This window comes from Arvicola amphibius, chromosome 1 (assembly GCF_903992535.2).
Source record: "Arvicola amphibius chromosome 1, mArvAmp1.2, whole genome shotgun sequence".
Lineage (NCBI taxonomy): Eukaryota > Metazoa > Chordata > Mammalia > Rodentia > Cricetidae > Arvicola > Arvicola amphibius.
Genome location: NC_052047.1, coordinates 108,215,620 through 108,227,258, shown reverse-complemented (window position 1 = coordinate 108,227,258; position 11,639 = coordinate 108,215,620). Strand labels below are relative to the sequence as shown.

The following is an 11,639-nucleotide window of genomic DNA, read 5'->3' as shown; positions in this document are numbered from 1 at the left end:
TCTTCCTTTCTTGCCAACCCTCATAGTCCAGCTTAGTCTGGACTCAGCCAGAAGCCTCTGTCTGTTTTCTACCACATACTACAATGAACCTCTTCCACCATTTGTATGAGGGTCATTTCTTCATTTTTTTATCTAATGAGCACCATCCACACTGCACAGATTGGGAAGGGACTGTTTCTAGGAGTGGGATGAAGGACACCCTATAGACTAACCAGGGTGAGGTGAAACCGTAGATATTAACACTGAAGTTGGGGTACCCTGTTGGGTTTTTTTTTTATCTCATTAATAAAATAATTTAAACATGGATCAAAAGGAAGCTCAAAGACAACTTTATTTGAATTGAAAAGAAAAAGCTCAGGGCAGACAAGCTGTAAATCTTGGAGCATAGAGAGAAAAAACCATGCCTTAGAGTATGCTGCACAGAGGTCAGCCACATGGTGGATAAGCAGCAACATGGCAGGAAAAGAGCTATAGAAGATGAGGGAAGTCAAAAGCATAAGAGAAAGCATGCTCACTAAAAAGACAGAAAGAAGCTAAGGAAAAGAAGCTGAGTTACACTTTTCTGAGTAACTCAGTAAAGGAACAAACTTACGAAACTGCATGGCCTTGACTCTAGGCTCCTGCACCAGGGCCTGGAATTCTGAGAAGGAAAAGGACATGATATCACTAAATGGATAATTAAATTATTTTTTTCTATCTCTTTAGCATGGCTTAAGGCAGCTCCACTTTCCTGGGAGGGGAAATGGTTTCTTGACCAGGTGATTAATTAGCCCCATCGGACTAACTCTTAAATGAGAAAACACTGACATGTATTTACCCATAGGTAGATGCCATTCTTTACTGTAACGTGGGCACATGTTTGTATTAAATATGCATTGAAGACACCAGGCCAAGAACTTGCCAAACAAAGGAGAGGGCAAACCTCCTTCACCATAAAACAGCAGGAACCCAGCACTATCACAGTAGCCTCAAAACCCACCTATCATCCAACAACTGCTGTCTGCATTAGACAACAGGAACAGAATTTCTGACTGTTCCTGGAGACTGAGCTTCACTTGGTCCCCTGCTGTTGATGAGGCCCAATCACATGCTCACCTGATGGGCCTGAGCACAGCATCTCCTGCAGCTTTCCCTTGCAGCTGGACTTCCCCTGACCCTGAACTGTAACTCGCCATGGCTAGTTAGTTATAGGTTCCCTATCTAATCAATACAGACTCTGCTTGTATTTCTCTCAGTCAATTTCTCCAACCTCTTGAACTCTGCTGTAACCTATTTAACACAACTTCATTGTGTAAACTGCATAAAAAGTACTGTTTATGTACTGTGAGACGTGTGATATGAGAGTTAATATTTAGTAATTAAAATTGAGATAAAAGAACCTGCATTTGCCACTATCAGATCACCAAAATTGTTGGGATTATCTGGCAAATTATAGCCCTAAAACTGGAGAACCTTATGAATTTTTGTTATTAATAAATTCTGACACGATGGGAAAACACAAATGTGTCTGTTTCTGGCATGGTGCGCTCCTGAGAAGGTGCTTGCAGGCAGAAGCAGAGGCTGTCCTCCAGAGAAAGATGTATAAATTGTCAAGTGTTATATTTAGCCAGGGTTCTGTAAAGAACCAGAACCAATAGAATGAATACATATTAAATGGTGGTTCACGTGATACAGTCTGATTAGTCCAACAATGACTGTCTCAGACCAGAAGGCTGAGTAAATGTACTAGTCCGTAAAGATGAATTTCTCAAGAAATCCAGTATAGTGCTAGGGGCCTTGAGGTCTATTGGCAATAGGTTTATGTTAGAATCCTGAAGAAGCTTGTTCTAATATCAGCAAAGGAATGCCACAGTGACAGCAAAGGAAGAGACAAATCTCCAGAAAGAATGAAGGCAGGCACCAGAAGGCAAAACTTTTCTTCTCTCATGTTCTTTTATGTGGGCTGCCATCAGAAGGCTGTTGACAATTCCTAGGGTAGATCTTAACAGGTTAACTTGTCTGATTAAGACAGTCCTTCAGTACAATGCCCAGTGACTTGCTTGCAGGTGACCTTATAGAAAAAACCAGGCTTGAGACAATGATAGGCACTGGACCAAACCTTGACCACACTGCTTACTTATGCATCTCTTCCTTCTTTCTGTAAGTACAATAAAGATAGGGTGAGACATCTCTGAATATCTTTATGCTTCTTCCCTATGTGCCCATATTGAATAAAACCCCTTTCTGCTTTTTGCTATTAACTTGACTCCTTTAATTTGCTTACCATGAATGGGTGGCAGAACCTGGCCCCTATAGGGGCACATAGTGTGACATGACAGTTAACACCATTGCTGAGCCTGCCTGCTTTCTATTTTAAAAGCTCTGATTCTGAACATATGACTCATTTCCTCTTACCCACCACCTCCTCTTGGCAGCTTCTAAGACTGACATCCAGGATTCTTGTTTTTGGTTTTCTCTAAAGTCCAATAAATCTGTCCTTAGTTTCTTCCTCAGACCATTTTAAGTTTTTAAATACAAGAATTTACACAAGGGACCATGATTCTCATGACACAAGTGCAAATATAAGCAAGAAATGAGCAAATCCTTCTCAACAGGAAGGAAAGGGGAGGTGCCTCAATCCCTCTAGGGGGAAATCAGCAGCTCTGCCCTCATAGAGCCCTATCTGAGCCTCACTGATGGTCAGCAGCCTGGCAGCCTCGAGAAAGGGCCATGACCTCCTCTCACCTCTCTCTGGGGCAGCAACCTGAAAGCAGGAGCTGGGCTTCAAGGAGACAAGTAAGTGAAAAGGGGCAATGGGAGGACAGATAAGTACAACAGACACAGAAGCTAGAGGAGAACGAGAAATGATGAAAATTACAGACACTCGTGTGACATTCTAGCGCCACAGATGGGATTTTAACATTGCCATGTTATCAGAAAGAACCAAAAGTTTATACCATAACCACACATTAGTCCATGGCTCCTCCAAGAATTAACAAAAAAAAACAGAAATTAAATATTTAAACAGTGCTGTATTCAGAAAGCTGGGAGGTAAAATCTGCTTCCCCTCAGCCCTCTTTTGCTGGCTCTTGGTATCTCTTTACCAGTTGTGTCATGTGTTGGGAAGGGTCAGGGGCTTGTTGACCATGACTTCCTTGGAAACACTGAAAATTTTCTTCTGTTGTGGTCACCATTATGTGCAGTGTGCACTGGTTAGAGTCCAGTCTTTACATCTCTCTCCTTGTCGTCTATGATCAGGAAGACAGCTGATTTGCTAGAGGGATAAGACACTCCTAGAGGTGCCCTCTCCGCTGCTCTCTTGGTGATCTAGTGACCTGGGAGCAATGGCCAGCATATTGATTTTCCTTTTAGCCTGCAGATCCTCATTGATTTGCGCCTCTACCTGTGGTTATTGAGTGCCACGGACCCGCTCAGGGGAGCCACTCAGACCGTGGGAGAAGCAAGGGTCTTAGTAAACAGGAAGGTACACGTTCGGATGAATGACCAGACAGGATACAACACACAGAGAGTGGTTGGAGATCTGCCTGCCGATTTTGCTAGAATCATCGTTTTCATCCCCTATATAGTATTCCAAACAAAGAACAATAGAAGGTCATGTATCATTGTGTTGCATCAGTATGAAAGCTTCTTTTAGTCACATCAGCAATATTTAAGAAAAGTATATTCTCAGGAACAGGTGTTAGACCATAAAAGCATCCGTTAGAGAGGAAATCTTGTCCTTGTGGAATGTAAACCTCCGACCAAGATGGTTTCATCTTACGAATAGAAAGTTTCTGTCTCATTATCGCTATGATGTCCCTTCCTCCTTTCTAACCCTTCTTCATCTCATCTAGTGACCAAATATGCCTAATTCAGATTTTCTGAACCTGTATGAAAATAAACTTGTTAGTACCTTCTTATGCAGCAGACACCATGGGTGTTGGGATCTAACAAGCCTATTCATAAAATTTCAAAGTATAACAATAACAGTCTTTGTCCATCACATTACCTATCCCACATATTCCCTTGCTCATCATACACCCCGGTGTATAACACAAGGTTCTGCTGTAGGTCTTATACATTCCCATACTGTGCTTCCCTATCCCAGAGCTGTTCCTGAAGAGATAATCCTTGTCTTGTATATATAAGACTATCCATTATTATAAAAGAGATTGTGCAAAGCCCATATCCTGCATAGCCAGCTACTCAAGAAACCACGTCTATGCCATCAGTGATGGCTAACACAGGGCCCGTCTATCATTGACCTCCAGGAAGCCTAGTCCGATAGGATATGTGCTCCCATCTGGCATAATGACATATGTCATGTCCCACAGATGACACTGGAGTTGCTGTGGCAATTGAGCCACCCAGACTGTCAGTCACAACAGCATGGGAGAATGAATAGAGTTTAGTTGTACGACATTAAAATACATCTTGCAAATAATTTTAAACAATGTTTATTCTTCTCAGATCTAGTTTCTTAATTAGAAAACATACACATTCATAAAACATAAAATCCTTGCCCTTTAGGAAGTTTTTATAAATCAACAATACTTTCATATTTACTTAATTGTGTCTATGGATGTATGTGTGTTTAGTGTGTGTGTGTGTGTGTGTGTGTGTGTGTGTGTGTGTGTGTGTTGGGGATATGTGTACCAGAGCATACACGTGGAAGTTCAGAGCATAACTTGTGGAAGTCTGTTTCACTTAGCATAGGAGTTCTGTGGACCAAACTTGGGTCCTTGGATGTCTTTGCCCACTGAATCATCTCATTGTCTCAATATCCATTCCAAATTTCGCTTTACAAATCATTTTTATGATACACATTAACTTTCAGTTTTTCCATGTCTCTTTTTACTTATGAACTATCTTTTACCTTAAAATCTACAAATCAAATACCCTGTCATCTAAAATTAAGCTTTTATTTTCCTTACTAAAATAAGCTTTGTGTTCATAAAATTTTTTCTCTTTCATTTTACTTGATATCTCTTATATATATTTGAGCTGACAAAATTTAGAAAACTCTTGCTTATTAACAAGATATCTATATTTCAAATGGATGCACAGGAAGGTGTATTTGAAACTCAAGCAAAACCCATTAGCAGTCCTGGAGACTTTTTCTTTTTAGTCTTCTGTCTTTATGGTCTTAAATTGACCAAGATAAGAAACTTGGGGAGAGAGCTGTTTTGTCTACTTTCTTTTAAGAGGGGAAAGCACAGGCATGTAGCAATAGTTTTTAAATATTGAACTCACAATTTTTAGTTAATATTTATTGTTAAGATCTTGTTTAGCACACTACATGAATAACTTTGTAAAAGAAATGTATTAAGTAAGCTTACCTACACAATTAATGTTAATGATGTGGGATAGTTTCCTCTGAAATTTCAATTATAAAAATGGAAAAGTAACATAAACTTATTTGACAAATGTTTATGTAGGTGTATTTATCAATTTGTATGTATCACAACATTGATGAAAATCTTAAAATTATTATTTGTACATGGGGATTTTTTGTGAAAAAATTCCAAGTCAATTAATTTAATCAAAGAATTTATATGTATATCAAAGATATTGGAGTAACACAAAACATTTTATTTTATTTTATTTTTTGGTTTTGTTGTGAGAATTCATTAAACAAATAGCCTTTTGGATATGAGTCCATTAGGATGTGGTCTGAGGTACTATGTGTGGAATTATAAGTGTGGAGGAGAAGCTTGTACTCTCTCTTGGATGTTGGTCTGAGTTTTTGCATGCAGCTTCCAGCGCTGACAGAGTAAAGGATCACAGCTGTTTTCTTATTGTTAGTGTTCCTCAAATATACAGTTGTTATCCTTTATTCTGGGTTCTTGTGGAGTTCCTTAATTATGCCTACATCCTGGTGCCCAACGTCCAAGTGGCCAGAACCCAAACGATTGGGCTCCACTTCTGCCCCACTATGCCCCCCCCCTTAGCTTTCTGTCCTCCCCACAGTTCTCACGTGGCTTCCCTGCCCCCTGAGGCTGCTGTCACTCCCACAGGGCTCCTGCCTTGTGGCTCCCGTGGCTTCTCTTGACTCCCGCTGTCCATGTGCACCCTTTTCCCTTTTTCTTTAACAAATATCCATTCAGTTTGGTTTTGAAGTTTTGTTTATAAATTCACAGGCTGGGCAACGTTGGGACAAGAAGACCTAGCGCCAGTGTCCCTGGACCTCTCTGGCGGTACAACTGCAACACCTGCTGTGTCAACATCGTTATTGTACTTTAAACCCTTATTCTATTGACCCAGCCAACCAAACACCAGCTCCACCTGCTGGTCATTCAGTATTATTACACCTACAACAATTTTCTGAGGATTTCAACTGAGGTAAGTTATTTGATAACTAAATATTAGATTGATCAATAAATCAATAATTAAATAAATATATTTTTTGCAAATTGGAAATTATTTTCAAGATAATGTCAGATAATATCACCATCCAGGAATTTATAAACCTATTTATTTCTACTATGGATGAAATTCTAGAAGAGGTATATGACCTACCTTAGCCATGTAGTGTGAAGCGGCGGGCTGCGTTCCCGCCGCCCAGTCGCCGGCTAGCTTCACACCCGAAATAATTACACGGAAACTGTATTCTTTTAAAACACTGCCTGGCCCATTATCTGTAGCCTCTTGATGGGTAGTCGTCACGTGAACTGGAATGACTATAATCGCGGTATGTGTAATCTCTTGGTGGCGGTGCGTAATCTCGGGTGTCACGGGAGCTTGGATAATCTCTGCTTGAATAGCTGTCTTTTGTAGAATATCCATCATCTCTTGGGGACAAGTAAACATCTCTTCGAGACGGCAGGGGCTCCCTTCGTGGAGGGCCTCCATAGCTATCTCTTCCACGTGACACTGGGGCTCTTCCTCCCATTCCACTGCTGCTTCGAACTGGTCCTGAAGGCGTTGACCTTTTAGGAGGGGGTCCCCCGCTTCATGGTGGTGGTCCTCTTTTTACTGGAAGTGGTCCCCTGGAAGAACTCATGTTAAAGTTCATGGAATAACCACCATCATCCATGTATCCTCCACGAGAAGGGGGTCCCCTAGTTCCTCCACTTCCTTCTCGAAGACCTCTGGGAGGACCTCTGCTTCTTGGAGGTGGAGGTGGTCCACGCCTGCCACTTTCAAATGATGGCTTGGTAGCTTGCTCCACCTTGATGGCTTTTCCATCCAAGGACTTTCCATTCATATCTCTAGCTGCATCTTTAGCATCTGCTGGGCTTTTGAAGGTGACAAAAGCAAATCCTCTTGATTTGTTGGTTTCACGGTCTTTCATCAAAAGTATTTCCACTATTCGTCCATACTTGCCAAATACTGCTTCAAGGGCTTTCTCATTTGTTTCTGTATTGAGCCCACCAATGAAGAGCTTTCCTGGGCGATCTGCTTCAACCATCTTTCCTTCCAGCTGAGAGTTGGAGGGGACTATGAAGGTCTCAAGCTCCTAGAAGCTTTCTGAAGGGCCAAGTAGCTCACCGGTGACAGCTGCTGGGTCCCCGGGGCTAACGCTTCCCCAACTAGGAAGCCGCTTTCCCACGCCAGTCGCCACGCGTCTGCCGCCGCCGCTCCCGCCGAGAACCAGAGGCCGCGAGTTTTAAGTTACAATTAACCCAACCCCTAGGGATTGGTTGGACCTAGTCTCAGCTGTTTTAGAGAATGGACATCAGTTGAGCTGGAAGTGCATGTTTAGACAAGAGGCTAGGCTTTTAGAACAGCAGGAAAGATCAAAGGGAGTTGACATCACCCTAGATCAAATTATGGGTGAAGGACTTTATTCTGATCCTCTAGAACAAGCTAATTATGATGAACACACTCTATCCTTATGTACTACCACAGCCTTGAAGGCTTGGGACAGGGTTCAAGACCCAAGACAGAGAACGGAATCATATATCAGAGTTAAACAAGATCCGAGAGAACCATTTGTGGACTTTTTACATAGACTAACTAAAGCTGTACAAATAGGGATATCTGACCCAGAAGCAAGGCAGGTAATAATTGAGTCCTTGGCTTATGAGAATGCCAATGTAGAGTGCAAAAGGGTTTTGACGCCTCTAAAGATCAGATCAGCACCCCTGGAGGAATGGGTCTTACATACAATGAATATTGAATCGAACGAGATTCATGCCCATCACGCCGATAAGTGGGTAGAAGACGCCATTGCCAACGGTAGAAGAAGATATCAGAATACCAAATGTTTTAATTGTGGCAGAATGGGACATATGAAACGGAATTGCAGACAAAGGACTTACAGAAATAATAATAATATTAATGCCTTTTCCAGGAACAACAGGAATAGAAGGCCTCAGCCTTCAGGGTTATGTAGGAGATGTGGGAAAGGTAGACATTGGGACAGCGAATGCAAATCATCAAGAGATAGGCAAGGAAATCCGCTGCAGGCGGGAAACGCCATGGGGGGCCTCTCGCAGGCCCCCATGGCGAATGTGGTCCAGTCATTTCCCGTTACAACGGAGAACATGCCTTGTCAGGACAATTAGAAATCCCCATGTCTACTGTTGGAAGCAAAAATAGCCCAAAAGATGAATTACGTGTATTTTGGCAAACTTCTATAAGTGATCAAAGACCAAAGTTAAGAGTGTGTGTAAATGGCATTTTCATTACTGGCTTGCTGGACACAGGAGCGGATGTTAGTATCATTACTCCAGAATCCTGGCATCTGTATTGGCCACTACAGGATGTAAATGTTCGACTTTTGGGAATTGGGACCCTATCTCGAGTAAGGCAAAGCACTAGATGGGTCGAATGCATCGGTCCTGAGGGACAGATAGGAAAATCAAGGCCATATGTAGCTAATATTGCAGTAAATTTATGGGTCGTGACCTATTGCAGCAATGGAATACTCAAATTAACATTCCTGCTGCCTCTAGAGCATATATTTCTGAGGAAAACATCAAAAAGTATTACAGATGGTGAAAACCAGCCATTCGGGCTGTACAAGAACACAAACCAATGGATGCCCCTCCAGAATCACCAACGGCCCTACCTCTAAAATGGTTGACTGAGAAACCAATATGGACCAAACAATGGCCTTTATCTGAGGAAAAGTTGCAAGCTTTAGAACAGCTAGTACAAGAGCAATTGGATGCTCAACATATAGAAGAATCTACCAGCCCTTGGAATTCTCCTGTATTTGTGGTTAAGAAAAAATCTGGTAAATGGAGAATGGTGACGGATCTCAGAGCTATAAACAGGATTATTCAACCTATGGGCTCTCTGCAATCTGGACTTCCTTTGCCTTCTTTATTACCAAAAGGATGGCCTCTCATAGTTATTGATTTGAAGGACTGTTTCTTCACAATACCTTTACAAGAAAAGGATAGAGAAAAGTTTGCCTTCACAGTGCCTACTTATAATAACTCTCAACCTACCAAGAGATACCAGTGGACCGTCCTCCCACAGGGCATGTTGAACTCTCCTACCCTGTGCCAATACTTTGTGAATCAACCATTACAAATAATACACAAGATGTTTCCCAAATCCGTTGTTTATCATTATATGGATGATATCTTATTGTCTGATTCAAACATGGATACCTTAGAGAGACTGTTTGAAGAGGTAAAAACAGTTCTACCTAAAAAAATTACAGATTGCTCCTGAAAAAATTCAGAGAGGAGATTCTGTTGATTATCTAGGTTATAGAATAGGTTTGCAAAAAATTAAGACACAAAAGGCACAAATTAGAAGAGATCAACTGCAAACTCTTAATGACTTTCAAAGGTTGTTGGGAGACATTTCCAGCCTTCGACTGACTGTTGGGATAACACCTGATATGATAATTCACTTAAACAAAACCTTAGATGGGGAAAGAGACCTAAACAGTCCCAGAGAATTAACAGCTGAAGCAGAAAAAGAACTGACAATGGTTGAAGAAAGATTGCAAGAAGCACATGTGGATAGGGTGAATCCAGAACTCAGTTGTATTCTCGTTATATTGCCTTCAAAAATTTCTCCTACAGGAATTCTAATGCAAAGAGATGATATTATTTTAGAGTGGATCTTTCTACCTCATAAGCCAAGTAAGAAATTAAAAACCTATGTGGAAAAGGTTTCTGAACTAATCATAAAAGGTAAATTGAGACTTCGTCAACTATCAGGCATAGACCCAGCAGAAATCATAGTGCCTTTCACCGCTGATGAGATATGAAAATTGTGGGAAGATAATGAACCATGGCAAAGAGCTTGTGCTAACTTTTTAGGAGAAATTAATAACAACTATCCAAAAAGCAAAAGGCTTAACTTTATAAAGAGAACTTCTTGGATTCTTCCTCGAATTGTCCGTGATGCTCCAATAACTGGAGCCCGCACGTTTTATACTGATGCTAATAAATCAGGTAAGGCAGGCTACAAATCAGAAGACTTGAGTAAGGTGGAACAAAGTCCTTACGATTCTGTCCAAAAGGCAGAGTTATTTGCCATTCTTATGGTACTAAGGGATTTTAAGGAACCTCTTAACATTATTACTGACTCACAATATGCAGAAAGAGTTATCTTACATATTGAAACTGCCAAATTCATACCTGATGATACTGAACTAACCTCATTGTTTATCCAGGTACAAGAAATGATCAGGAACAGAGTTTGCCCTATGTATATAACACACATCCAATCCCATACGGGTCTGCCAGGTCCTTTAGCACGTGGCAATGCAGATATTGATCAGCTATGATTGGTAGTGTGCTGCAGGCTTCCGAATTTCATGAAAAGCATCATGTCAATAGCAAAGGCTTGAAGAAAGAGTTTTCTATTACATGGCAACAAGCTAAGGAGATTGTAAAGAAATGCCCTACTTGCTCTTTCTATAACCAAGCACCACTGCCTGCAGGGACTAATCCAAAGGGCACCAAAAGGAATGAAATCTGGCAGATGGATGTGTTCCATTTTTCAGAATTTGGAAAATTAAAATATGTACACCATACCATTGACACTTATTCAGGATTCCAATGGGCAACTGCTTTAAGCTCAGAAAAGGCAGATTCAGTAATCACTCACTTATTAGAAGTCATGGCCATCATGGGTATACCTGCGCAAATAAAGACGGATAATGGTCCAGCTTATGTCTCTAGAAAAATGAAACGTTTTTTTTGCCTATTACAATATTAAGCATGTTACAGGCATACCCTACAATCCTACAGGTCAAGCAGTCATTGAAAGATCAAATAGGACGATAAAGGATATGTTGAACAAGCAAAAAGGGGTGGAGAATACCCCCAGAAATAGATTATATAATGCTTTACTGACTTTGAATTTTCTCAATGCTAATGAAAAGGGGACAACGGCTGCAGAGAGACATTGGATAATGGAAAAGTCTGTTGAATTAAATCAACCAGTTTATTTCAAGGATGTGCTAACCTCACAATGGAAGCCAGGGGATGTGCTGCGTTGGGGAAGGGGTTTTGCTCTTGTCTCCACAGGAGAAGAAAAATCGTGGATACCATCAAAGTTAATAAAGGTTCGGTTTGAAGAGGAGAAGCCCTTTGGAAAAGAATAATAACAATTCATGCACAAGGATGGTGAACATACTGATGGTAAGAGACCTATAGTTCGGGGGCAGGGTTCTTTTCTTATCCCCACAGGAAGACACTCACCTTCAAAGGACCTGAGGGACCCTGGATACCTTGAATATTGAT

At 41.1% G+C, this 11,639-nt stretch overlaps 1 pseudogene; it reads right to left on the bottom strand.

Annotated features, from left to right (window-relative positions):
- Positions 1-6,613: 6,613 nt before the first annotated feature.
- On the bottom strand, positions 6,614-7,491 carry LOC119821830 (annotated as a pseudogene).
- Positions 7,492-11,639: the final 4,148 nt, after the last annotated feature.